Source organism: Solanum lycopersicum, chromosome 9, assembly GCF_036512215.1.
Source record: "Solanum lycopersicum chromosome 9, SLM_r2.1".
Taxonomy (NCBI): Eukaryota; Viridiplantae; Streptophyta; class Magnoliopsida; order Solanales; family Solanaceae; genus Solanum; species Solanum lycopersicum.
In genome coordinates, this window is record NC_090808.1 from 11,148,339 (window position 1) to 11,162,500 (window position 14,162).

Here is a 14,162-nt window from a genome sequence, read left to right on the forward strand (position 1 = left end):
TATATAGTTTTAGAATATGTAATTTTTTTGATTAAAATATCGAATTGATTTGATTCAATTTAACTTTTGAAAATTAGTCAAATTGACTTTCGATAAGCGCAATATGACAAACAATTTCGAGTGGAGAGAGTATTTCTTTCTATAAATAGTTGGATCAAAATACTTGTCATTTTATAAAATTTATGCATAAATTAACATATTTTGCCTACTATATCTTTGCTAATTGATTTTCTCATTTATTAATAAAGTTAACTTAAGAAAATATTAAATAAGGGTAGAAGGGTAAAGTTTCGTCATTTTCTAATGCAATTAATTTCAAAGTAAACTGGGACAGAGGGAGTAAAATGTTTTTCTTATATTAAGGTTTAATAAAACATGCCAAATAAAAAAAGATTATTTTAAAAATATTTAGACGATTTTCATGTATCAGCTCTATACTTAAATGGGTTGAATTAAGCGCTAGTTAAAATCAATGCATTGACTGCCCCTATTTCTGGGCTAGTCTTTGATTTGTGCTCCATACATCAGCCGTATTTAGTTTTTGTTTCTATTTTTCATTTAATAAAAATAAATTATGCAAAATAGCGTTTACAATGACTTCATTTCACCAGGTAATCTTTTTAGGGAATATTTGTAGTGGGTGTAAGTTCAATTAAAAATGGGTATGAATTCCGAAATTGATTTGTAGTTTGGTTTCAATTTTTTGAAAAAAACTTAATCTCTGATTTGGTGTAAAGTTTTATTTGTTTTTATTAAGATTAAGCTGTCTAAATTTGAATGCACATCTAAACATTAAGATGCATTAAGATTTTGAAGTCTGAATCCAAATGCATATTTGAATATCACATTAAGATTTGGAGATTTGAATCTGAATATTAAGATGTTGCATTAAAATTTGAATACTAAATATAGTTAGGATTGATTGCCTTTTCAATGTCTGATATATAAATTTTGTCTCTTTTTAAAAATAATAAATATAAATTTTAAATAAAATACTAATTTATATATATATATATATATATATATATATATATATATATATATATATATATATATATATATATATATATATATATATATATATATATATATATATATATATATATATATTGTTATAAAACTATAGAATAAGAAGAAGAAACTAGAGAGAAAAGAAGAGAAGACTTGTTATTTTTCTTGATGAATTAATTTACAATTAAGAGGAACACTCTATTTATATGTGAAATCTAACTTGATCTCCAAGTAGGAGGACTCTTTAATCATATCCTAAAAAGGACTCCACATGATACACATTCACTATAATACAAATACTTTATAACACTCCCCCTGAATGTCTAATTCATAGATGATGTGCCTCGTCAAAAACCTTACTAAAAAAAACTTTAAGAAATGAAAAACCTAGTAAAGGAAAAGAGTACACATATCTATTAATACGCATCTAGGCTGCCTCATTAAAAACCTTACAAGGAAAACCCAGTGGGACAAAACCTCGTAAGGGAAAAAGAGTACAACGCGTATTAACTCCCCCTAATGAGAACATCAATCCAGAGACTTGAATCTTCGCATTCCAAGCTTGTGCACCTTCTTCTTGAAAATTGTAGTTGGTAGAGACTTGGTGAATAGATCAGCCATATTGTCACTTGAACGAATCTGTTGCGCATTTATATCACCATTCTTTCGAAGTTCATGTGTATAGAAAAGCTTCGGTGAAATGTACTTTGTTCTATCTCCTTTCATGAATCCTCCCTTAAGTTGTGCTATGCATGCTGCATTATCTTCATATAAAGTGGTGGGTACTTTATCACATTTCAAACCACATCTCTCTCGAATGAGATGTATCATAGACCTTAACCACACACATTCTCTATTTGCTTCATGAATAACTATTATTTCAGCATGATTAGATGAAGTGACTACGATGGACTGCTTTGTAGATCTCCAAGATATGGCAGTCTCCCTACATATAAACACAGAGCCTGTCTGGGATAGAGCTTTGTGTGGATCAGATAAATATCCTGCATCAGCATAACCAACAAGATTTAGGCTAGAATTAACAGAATAAAATAAGCCCATATCAGTTGTCCCTTTAAGATATCGCAAAATGTGTTTGATCCCATTCCAATGTCTCCTAGTAGGAGCAGAACTATACCTTGCTAACAAGTTAACAGCAAAAGCTATATCAGGCCTCGTAGCATTAGCAAGATATATTAGTGCACCAATTGCACTAAGATATGGTACTTCAGAACCAAGAATTTCTTCATCCTTTTCTTGAGGTCGGAATGGATCCTTATTCACATCAAGTGAACGAACAACCATCGGAGTACTTAATGGATGCGCTTCATTCATACAGAATCTTTTCAACACTTTTTCTGTGTAGGCAGATTGATGAACAAAAATACCATTTGTTAAATGCTCAATTTGCAAACCAAGACATAGTTTTGTTCTTCCCAAATCTTTCATCTCAAATTCATTCTTTAAATAATCAATTGTCTTTTGAAGCTCTATTGGAGTTCCAATAAGCTTTATGTCATCAACATAAATAGCAAGTACAACAAATTCCGATATTGTTTTCTTTTTAAAGACACATGGACAAATTGCATCATTTGTATAACCTTCCTTAATTAAATACTCACTAAGACGGTTATACCACATGCGCCCAGATTGCTTCAAACCATATAATGATCTTTGCAATTTAATTGAATACATTTCTCGATATTTTGAATTACATGATTTAGGTATCGCAAATCCTTCAAGAATTTTCATGTATATCTCATTATCAAGTGATCCATAAAGGTAGGCTGTAACCACATCAATCAAATGCATCTCAAGTTGCTCATGGACTGTGAAACTAATGAGATAACGCAATGTTATTGCATCCATAACGGTTGAGTATGTCTCTTCATAGTCGACGTCAGGCCTTTGAGAAAATCCTTGTGCCACAAGGCGTGCTTTATACCTTTGTATTTCATTTTTTTCATTTCTTTTTCGCACAAAAATCCATTTGTAACCAACAGGTTTAATCCCATTAGGTGTTTGAACTATAGGTCCAAAAACTTCACGCTTGGCAAGTGAATTCAACTCTGATTAAATTGCTTCTTGCCATTTTGGCCAATCATTTCATTGTCGACATTCTATAACAGATTGAGGTTCATGATCCTCATTATCTTGCATGATATTTGTTGCAACATTATATGCAAAGACATAATCAACCACTATTTCTGATCGATTCATATTAGTTTCAACATCTCTTAAATTTATGGATAGTTCATTATTTCCTTGAGTTTCAAGTTCATTGATTCTTTCATGAATATCAGACTTATTCAAATTTTGAACTTCCATATGAGATTCTTTCGTAGTGTCATCTTGACATTTAATCTTTCTTTTCCTAGGATTTTGATCCTTAGACCCCAATGGTCTACCACGCTTTAGGTGTGTTTTTGACTCATTAGCTATGACACTAGTGGTTGGTCCTTTAGGGACATCAATTCGAATTGGGACATTCTCTGCAGGAATATGTGATTTAGTAATCCTTTTCAAATCTGTAAATGCATCTGGCATTTGATTTGCAATTTTCTGCAGATGAATAATCTTTTGTACTTCTTGTTCGCAAGTAGAAGAATATGGATCAAGATGAGACAATGATAAATTTTTCTACAAAATTTCTCATTTTATTTCACTATTCTCTCCCCTTAATTTTGGAAAAACTGTCTCATCAAATCGACAATCTGCAAATCTAGCAGCAAACATGTTTCCAGTCAATGGTTCAAGATAGAGAATAATGGAGGGTGACTCAAACCCAACATATATTCCTAACCTTCTTTGAGAGCCCATCTTAGTGCGGTTTGGTGGTGCCACAGACACATGTACAACACTTCCAAAAATTCTTAGATGAGATATATTAGGTTCTTGACCCATAACCAATTGCAATGGAGAAACCTTATGATAACTTGTCGGTCTGAGACGAATAAGTGTTGCAGCATGCAAAATTGCATGTCCCCACACAGAAGTGGGCAACTTAGTTTTCATGAGCAATGGTCTTGCTATTAATTGCAAACGTTTAATTAATGACTCTGCGAGACCATTCTGAGTATGAACATGAGCAACGGAGTGTTCAACTCTTATCCCAATTGCTAAACAATAATCATTAAATGATTGGGATGAAAACTCTGCAGCAATATCAAGACGAATGGACTTAATCTGATTATCAGGAAAGTGTGCCCTTAACCTTATTATTTTTGCTAATAATTTTGCAAATGCCAAGTTACGAGATGACAATAGGCACACATGAGACCATCTAGAGAATCATCTATTAGAACCATAAAATATCTAAATGACCCACTAGGTGGGTGAATAGGTCTACAAATATCCCCATGTATACATTCCAAGAACGCAGGGGACTCAATCTTAACTTTCATTGGTGATGGTCTCACAATTAACTTGCCTTGATAACAAGCAGTACAAGAAAATTCACCATTTAAAAGAACTTTTAGGTCTTTTAGTGGATGTCCATTCAAATTTTCTATAATTCGTCTCATCATTATTGACCCAGGATGTCCTAGACGATCATGCCAAAGTACAAATGTATTGGAATCAGTAAACTTCTTATTTACTATAAAATGTGCCTCAATTGCACTAATTTTTGTCCAATACAAGCCAGAAGATAAGGCAGAGAACTTTTCTATAACACATGTCTGCCCAGAGACATTCTTGGTGATACCAAGATATTCAAGATTTGTTTCATCCATTGATTGGATATGATAACCATTTTCACAGATATCTTTAAAACTCAACAAGTTTCTCTTAGATTTTGGAGAAAACATAGCATTATTAATGATGAGTTTAGTTTCTTTGGGCAAAATTACAATGGCTCTTCCGAAACCCTCAATCATATTAGTACTACCAAAAATTGTAGTAACATTTATTTTACCCATACTTAAATGAGAAAAATATTTCTTATTTTTGAATATCGTATGTAATGTACAAGAATCAATCAAAAAAATATCTTCATATTTCGATAATATGTTCTTAGAATTATCCATATCTTTATTAATTCTTCAAATCTAACCTTCACTTTTGAGAAATTAGAGTCTCGTGCTGATAACGTGTTATAAAACTATAGAATAAGAAGAAGAAACTAGAGAGAAAAGAAGAGAAGACTTGTTATTTCTCTTGATGAATTAATTTACAATGAAGAGGAGCACTCTATTTATAGGAGAAATCTAACTTGGTCCCCAAGTAGGAGGACTCTTTAATCATATCCTAAAAAGGACTCCACATGATAGACATTCACTATAATACAAATACTTTATAACATATATATATATATATATATATATATATATAATAGAGGGATAATGCTCAAGTACCCCCTCAACCTATGCCCGAAATCTCAGAGACACACTTATACTATACTAAGGTCCTATTACCCCTATGAACTTATTTTATTAATAATTTTTTACCCCTTTTTAGCCTACGTGGCACTATCTTGTGGGCCCAACGATGGTTGACTTTTTTTTCAAACTAGTGCCACGTAGGCTAAAAAGGGGTAGAAAATTACTTATAAAATAAGTTCAAGGGGGTAATAGGACCTTAGTATAGTATAAGTGTGTATCTGGAATTTCGGGCATAGGTTAAGGGGGTACTGCATTTTCCCTATAATAGAACCTGAAGTCCGCCTATGTGATGCCGCCACATACCTAAATTCCCTCGTTTCCCCAGTAGCCTTCCCCAAAAAGTTGTGATTCTTAAAAAGGTTTTGACTATTACGAAGAGTTGTGACTTTTAAGAAGAGTTGTGACTTTTTAGAAGAATTGCGACTTTTATGAAAAGTTGTGACTTTTATGAAAGGTTCTGACATTTTCAAAGGGTTGTGTCATGTTGTGACCTTTCCGATAAGGCACAATAAACATATTTGTTCACACTATTCTTTGTTGCCGATAAATAGAGAGATTTTCTCTCATTTTGAGATAATGAAAGTTCTGAACTACTATTTCTTCTTCTTCTACACAATTAAATGTTCATGCACTTTGCTCCTATTAAGTGACTTACTGACACAATTGTTTTTGTATCAACACCTTGGTAAATAAAATCATTTCATCATAAGGGGATTTAATTATTTAAACTTCAGGTGTTAGAGGGGAATAATTTTCTTAAGGGGACACTGTGCATTCATTAACTGGTTTTTTTCATCTATTTCATTCTAATTTACATATCTTGATTTTTTTTACAGTCATTAATTTATGATGTTAATTGTTCTTTTTGAGTACATGTTTTAAACTCTACTGTTTATGTTTCTATAAAGTTATTGTCTCCAGTTATATTAAACATATACACATATAGTAGGTATATTGATTGTGCAGAAAATAATTATACTCAGTTTCATAAGTATATGTTTTGATATTCTATATAAAATTCTATGACTTAAAAGTACTATACATAAGCTTACATATTATTCATTTTAACATAGATATGAAGTCTCTCAGTTACCAATTGAAAAAAAATCATTATGCAAGTTCAAAAGTATAATTGTTTTCATGTTCAAGCGTAATTTTTTTTATAATCTGTTAACAAATTTTTTAATTTTTCCTTGAGACATACATCACAATTGTATAATATATGCAGCTTAAATGTGTTTTTTTTCTTACAAAATGCCTTTGTATATATATTCTTATTTTTGTTCTTTGTTTTCCTTTTAATATTGATAAAAGAGCCAATGATTTATTATTTCCTGAATAATTCATTTATCAGAGGTTCTTGAGTTATGTGATAATGACAAATAATCAAATTTATGTTAGAATATTGCTAAATTTTTTTAAGAACCTACTTTTTTATCATTTTATCAGGCAATTGGTGGTTTTGATAATTAATGTAAATCACTGTGTGTATCAATTTTAGATGATTACTAATGATGGTGATTGTAAGTAGTATTTAATGATACATTGATTGATGGTAGTGATTAACCATGATTGTTGGTGATAGTGGTTGATGATTAGTAGGAATATGAAGATTGACTTTAATGATTAATGATAATGACATTTGTGGTTGGGGTGAGGATGGTGGTTGTAAATGGAAGGGGGTGTTGATTGACACTGATGGTCGTTTTGGTTAACATGATGTTGTGGGTGGTGGATCTAAGTGGATGGATAGTTATGATTTCCATTGTAGTAGAAATTCTTAAATAGAAATAGACTTTTTTTTTATAGATAGTGCGTAATCATTCAAATCTATTCAGACTCATTCAATGGTTGTAAAATAAGAATAAAAAACACACTTAGAGATCGTTTGGTAGAGTGTATTAACAAATATAATGCATGTATGAACTATGTGTATTAGTAATATCTTGTTTGCCACATTTTTAATGCTATGTAATTAGTTATACACTCTATTGTGTATTATCTTTATCATGAATTTTTAGGTATAAGTAATGCAATGAATTATATTGCATGTATTATTAGCATGGTTAAAGACCACCAGTGTTTCTCAAAACCTTTTTTTACATCTTTTCTATCAGAATTATGATGAATATCTTTGTAAATAAATATTTTATATTATACATGCTATTTTTAACACACTATATCAAACAATGCTTAAAAAAATAATCTATATATTATTAATGCAAACATTACTAATACACTCTATTTAGCATCTCAATCAAACAACTCCCTAATATTTAAGATTTCAATGATTAAGATTCAAAGCTCAAAAACAAAATAACTCTATGCCTAAGATTTGAATTATAAAGATTCAGATCTTGAAAACAACCAGAATTAATAAGTAAGATTTGAATGATTAGAATTAAGATCTTCGGTGCAAACAAATGAAGCTTAAGAGTCATGATTTTTCAGTGCACCAAAGAGTCAGACTTTTATTAAAAATATTTCAAAATAATATTAGATTGGCCTAAGAAATTTTATGGTAAACTACATGGTTAAGCTACCATATACTTGTTAATCAGTCATCGTAACTATAAATTTAGTTAATCACCACTCACGATCAATATTCAGTGATAATTATGTAGGTTAGTTTTTTTGAATTTGTATAATTTGCACGTTTGTATAATTTTGATTTGTATAACTTTTGTATGATGTAATTTTATTTAATATAATTTGTATAAATATTTAAAGTTCAGATTTTTGTGTTTGTTTTTGTATAAATTCGTTATTTTGAGTTTAAACAAAAAAATAACTTAAATTATATAAATATACCTGCGAATTATACAAACCCGTAAATTATACAATTTAGTGGTAGTTGGATCCATATCTCCATTTGCTTTGCCAAATAGAGAAATAAGCTTTTATTTCTACGTGTTCGAGGCCCTTAACCCTTTCTTATTATTAGTAAGATAGGTTGTCTTGGTTCGTACCATGATTCAAAAATATAAATTATAGTTATAGAGTATAATTAAATTTATTATGGTAATGCTTGTTTGTAAAAAATTATTAACAAAGAGGTTTTTAAAGGTTTGAGATTCAACAGCCTCATCATGCTAATTCATCACAATTACATAATCACATCATGCAAGCACACAATTAAGCATGTAGAAGACTTTACGAAATTACCAATACATATCAATCGCTATTAAGAGTTTACTATGAAATAGCATAAACCATAACCTACCTCCACCGACCTGTTTAGTCGTTGTTGAACAGTAGAGTTTATTCTGGTAATAACTGTCTAGGTCGACGGATCCCACGACGGACCGTCATAGGCACGACGGACCGTCGAGGGGGTCTCGTTCCAAAACACTTAGAATCTAAAAAAATGGATACTGAGAACAACTCTCTGAACTTCGCGACGACATGGCAGGACGGACCGCCGTGAGCATGACGGACCGTCACAGACCCTTAGTGAAATTTAGTCTCTGAACTTTGTGACGGAAGCAGCAGGACGGACCGTCACAAGCTGCGTAAACCTGACTGGGTCGAATTCCTGTTAAAAGTTTTTAAGGAGCGTTTTGGACTATTCCTGCTTATGATTATAAAGTTAGTGGTTTAATGTTAATAATTTAATTACTTGGGGGTTAAAGGAGACAACCTTGAATTAATTAGTGGGTTACTTTTACCATCTTTTATACTTAATTATGTGGTAATTAGGGTAAAAGAAAAAGAGTTGAATAAGGAAAAATCAAAAAGAACAGAAGAGAGGGACGAACGAGCGAGAGAAGGGAGAAACGAAGAGGAAAGCAAAGCATTGGAGAAGTAGATTGCTTGATTCACGATTCTTCGGTGGAGGTAGGTTATGGTTTATGCTATTTCATAGTAAACTCTTAATAGCGATTGATATGTATTGGTAATTTCGTAAAGTCTTCTATATGCTTAATTGTGTGCTTGCATGATGTGATTATGTAATTGTGATGAATTAGCATGATGAGGCTGTTGAATCTTAAACCTTTAAAAACCTCTTTGTTAATGATGATGCCTTGGTATAAAAGAAGGCTTGATGAACTAAAATAATGAGGTTAGAGGATCGGGTGTCACGTTCCGGCACCAGGATAGAATTAATGGATCGGGTGTCACGTTCCGGCACCAGGATAGTATTAATATTAGGGTGTCACGTTTCGACACCAGAATAATATTAATGGATCGGGTGTCACGTTCCGACACCAGGATAGTATTAATGGATCGGGTGTCACGTTCCGACACCAGGATAGTAGTAGTGGATCAGCTGTCACGTTCCGACACCAGGATAGTAAAGAGAATGAATCTTGAATGATTTTAATATACTCAATTTAATGAACCTATTTTCCAAATGAGTATGGTATGGAGGCTTGAGTCCTCATGGGTGTACTTGGCGTTATTAGCAATGATTCTTGTACTTGTTGCTGCTACCTGTTGAGTATTGTAGTTGATTTTATGATATTATCTGATGTATATTGCTTTCTATATTGAGTTGGCCGATGATATCTACTCAGTACTCGTGTTTTGTACTGACCCCTACTTGTATGTTTTCTTTTTGTTAATTGTGGAGTGCAACAAACGTACCGTCGTCTTCAACTCAACCGCAACTCTAGCCAGTCTTCATCACGTCAGATTTCAGGGTGAGCTATTGTTCCTAGCTCGGACTGGATTCTTTCCTTTGCGTCTTGATGTCTTGAAGTTCGGACATGGACCATCTCTTTTACTTATTTTAGCTTCTTAGATACTCTTAGATTTAGTAATTTAAGGATAGATGTTCTTGTGATGATGACTTCCAGGTTTTGGTAATGATAGTTGATAAAATTTTAGAAGTTATTTATTGATTTCGTTAATAAGTTTTAAGTCTTCCGCATTATTTTCTGTTTATTATGATTGGAATGTTGGGGTTTAGATTGGTTGGTTCGCTCACATAGTAGGATAAGTGTGGGTGCTACTCGCGGCTCTTTTTGGGTCGTGACACTAGCCAAATTTTATTACTAGACGTGATTGCCCGAGCGTACACGGGCGCAACATATATTTCATTGTTATTGATAAGGTAGGATTCGATAAAAGTTGATCATATATACACATACAATGTTTAAATTTTAAACATTAAATAAGCAATTAAGTTATTTGCATTGCAAATACAATCCCTGCATTTAAATAACAAGAATACTCTTCACCTCAGATAAGATTGGCTCACATATAACTAAAAATATTACTAATTGATATTGAGTCATTCACTCCAAAGTGAATATCTTGGGGATGACACACTAATCTTTCATATTGAACAAACAAAAATAAATGCAGTTTCATCCTAGTTGTTAGCAAGTTAAACTATATTTGAAAGTTAATTCACTATTGATGCATTAAGCCAGTTGAGACAATCTTCAGTTGGGGGTTCACAAAGTGTTTCCTTATTCATTCTCCTCTTGTAGGATTTTTGAGTTCATGTAGGAAGTTCAGAATATATACTTGCATCGAATGATATGTGGATTGACATGATCATATCTTCTTAGGTAAAAATAAATAAAGTATCGGTCACTATATAATCATCCATCCCACCAAAGAGGAAAGAATTTTTGTTAAAGAAAATTTGTAGGCCGGGGGGAGATTAATATAGTATCAGTTGATAAGAAAATTCAAATAGGTAATGGTGACAACAACATTGAATTTGTATATCTCGCGAAATCAAACAAATGAAATGGTTACAAACTTAAAGTGATAACATAAGCCTATCACCATTGTCATTTTTGTTCGCTAAACAATCCCTTGGTGAATCACTTAACTATACTTTAAAGAAAAAAAAATTACCGAATAAAAGTTTCTCATACCATTTTCTATACATAAAAAAGAAAATAGAAACATAGCACATTTAACTCAAACAAAAATGGTAGCAAAATATAAAGCATGTGCCTTGATTACTTCAATTCGAGATGGACAATAAGTAGATGCATTTGATCAAGTTGAAACTTTTGAGAAAAATACTAACTTAAAAATATAGAATCTAATTTGCATGATTCACTTCTTCTCGTTATTTTGACTAAAGCTCTCATGCACCTAGCAAGAAAGTAGTAGCAACATCATTGAATTCTCTTACTCTTTCTTTTACTCATTTTGGAAAGGAACTAGTTGCAACATCACTTAGTTCTCTTCTTCTCGTTATTTTCCTAATTTTGTTTGGCTAAAGCTCTTACAATCTGACTGTGAAATAACAGAAATAACATTTTTAGCTAGTTAAATCATTTTATTACTACTTTATGTTTTTCAAAGAAGGATATATAGTTGTGGATAATGAGAGTATTTCCTAACATGACTACTAATTCATCAGAATAAGAAAATAGAAAGGTTTAAAGTTGGCGATTAAGAAAACACATGAGCCTCAATGACTTACTCGTCTGTAGTTGCATATTCATCATTTCCCGTTCACTTTCTTCCAAATGGTAGATATGACATTACTTTTACTGATCAAACAAAGATAATTTCTTTACTCACACCAACTCATTATTATATTACTTCTAGTCTCCTGACTTCACATCCTAGATTCACGAGATTTCAAAGTAAGATGCATCTCATACTACTAAAAAATGGTCAAGAATGATGGTCAAAAGTGAAGGATTGCATCTCTTTTTGATTATTTCTTTTAGAAATTATTTTTAACAAAATCAACGTATTCCATCACTTGTTTTAAATTTTCATTTAATTTCCAAAATATGACGCAGTCCGTCGCTTGTCTGGAAATTTTGTTTTTTAAAAATTCCATCAAAGCGACAGACTAAAGGACTCTGTCTGTCGCTTTTCTGGAAGTTACTTTTTTGGATAATCCAGAAAAGCGATAGGCTAAAGGACATTGTCCGTCGCTTTTTTGGATTTCTTTTTAAATAATAAAATCCTAAAAAAGCGATGGACAAAATCACTTTATTTCGTCACTTTTTTTGCATTTTTTAAAAAACAGAAATCGGCAGTTTATGCTGCTCACCTGCAAATGCAATTCAATTTAATTTAGCCCAATAAAGCACACAACATTATAAACAAGCTTTACAAAAACACACAACAATAATTTAAATTAACATTCAAAAGTATCTAAATCACAATTTAAAGACTTATAAAGTCACTCGTTCATAAATTAAAAAAGAAATAAACTATAAAGTGAAATCTACATAATCATCTTCATCACTATCATTGTCGGTGTCCTTGAGAGATGAAGAAGTAGGTCAACGAGTGAGGTTTAACACATGTTCTTTAATTTGCTGAACGGTCTCTCTCATGCTTTGTTGTTCAGCTACTCTTATCTGCTACAACTCTGCCAATGCTGATGTAAGTTTTGCTATTTAAGCCGATATAACAACAAATTGAACACCGTCAAGTGCCTCGGCTTGCTGTGACGATCCAATACCTTCTAAACCTTACTGGAATCGTCTTACATCTTTTCAAGAGACTAGAAAATAGCATCTACCTTTGTGTGTCCCCCTTTACCATTTTTTCTTTCCAAATTCGGGTGGACAATTTAGGTGTCATTTTGATAAAACTATCTAAATTCTCAGCGATGTATTGATGAAACTCATTCTATGTATTAAATATAAAAATTGACATCAATATATACACATATCATAAATAAATTCACCATTGATATATATTATTCATATTAAATAACTTGCCAAATTTTATTTTCCCCTTTCCTCAACCTATGCATCTGGATCAGACTCATTTTCTTTCATCCTGACATGAGTCTTCTTGAAAAAACTCCGGTCCAATGGGAGTGCGCCCCAATTCTTTTTTCTATAAATAAAAACTTAAATTTATAACAATATATATGAATCAACTAATTATTCATTTAAAAAATTTAATTAAAACTTACCATCTCTCTTGTAATTATTTTAACGGTCTTTGTACCTTCGATGTGTAGCGACCCACCCTTAAGACTGCTTGTAGCAATTTTAGCTTGTTCTGACATTGTTTTAAAATTATCTTTGTTCCAATACAGACGCAAATCATAAAAAATATGTGGAAACATTTAATCTGGACGTTCATCACTATCCCAAAATTTTTTTAGACAACTAGATAGTCTGGCGAATGCCCTCCTTTCAAATGTATTCGTAATGACCAAATTGTACCTCAGCTTCCTCATACACATAGTCTGAAAAAATTGAATAGCGTTAATTAGATCGATAGTAAAAACAGTAAAGTATACTAAATTTAACTAACCAATATATACCTTAAATTTATTAAACATTGCCTGGTGTATACTGTTTAGAATCGCACTCCTAGAATGATAAACATGTGTATAAATTCTTCTAACACAATCTATTAAAGCTTGGGTAGCATCCTTTATGATGTTGCCTGCAAAATACATAATAAATATGTTAGTTCACGAATAATACATTAAAGTATAAGAAATAAATAAAATAAAATAACAAATAGACAACAAAACAAACTTATGATGATCCATCCGACTCAATCATGACTCTCCTAAGGTGATACATCATGATGCACAAAACGCTGAGTCAATAAAAGCATACCGGTCATAGCATTTGACTGTTTGCAACTGAAATATCCAATCCTCATTATAAATAACTGAGGAGATGTATCTGTGGGAGATGGAGTATCTACCGATAAGGGTCGTGATCGATGAATAACCTATAAAAGTAGGTCCTTGAAGCATCGTGGAGGTAACGCTTGTGAAGTAGAGAAAACACCGACGATTAACAATAATTAGGATAATACTGATGAGAATTTGTTGTACTAAACAGAACAACAAATAAATAAGTA

At 31.8% G+C, this 14,162-nt stretch overlaps 1 pseudogene; it reads right to left on the bottom strand.

Moving 5' to 3' along the window:
• Window positions 1-12,535: 12,535 nt before the first annotated feature.
• Window positions 12,536-13,958, bottom strand: LOC138338363 (uncharacterized; annotated as a pseudogene).
• Window positions 13,959-14,162: the final 204 nt, after the last annotated feature.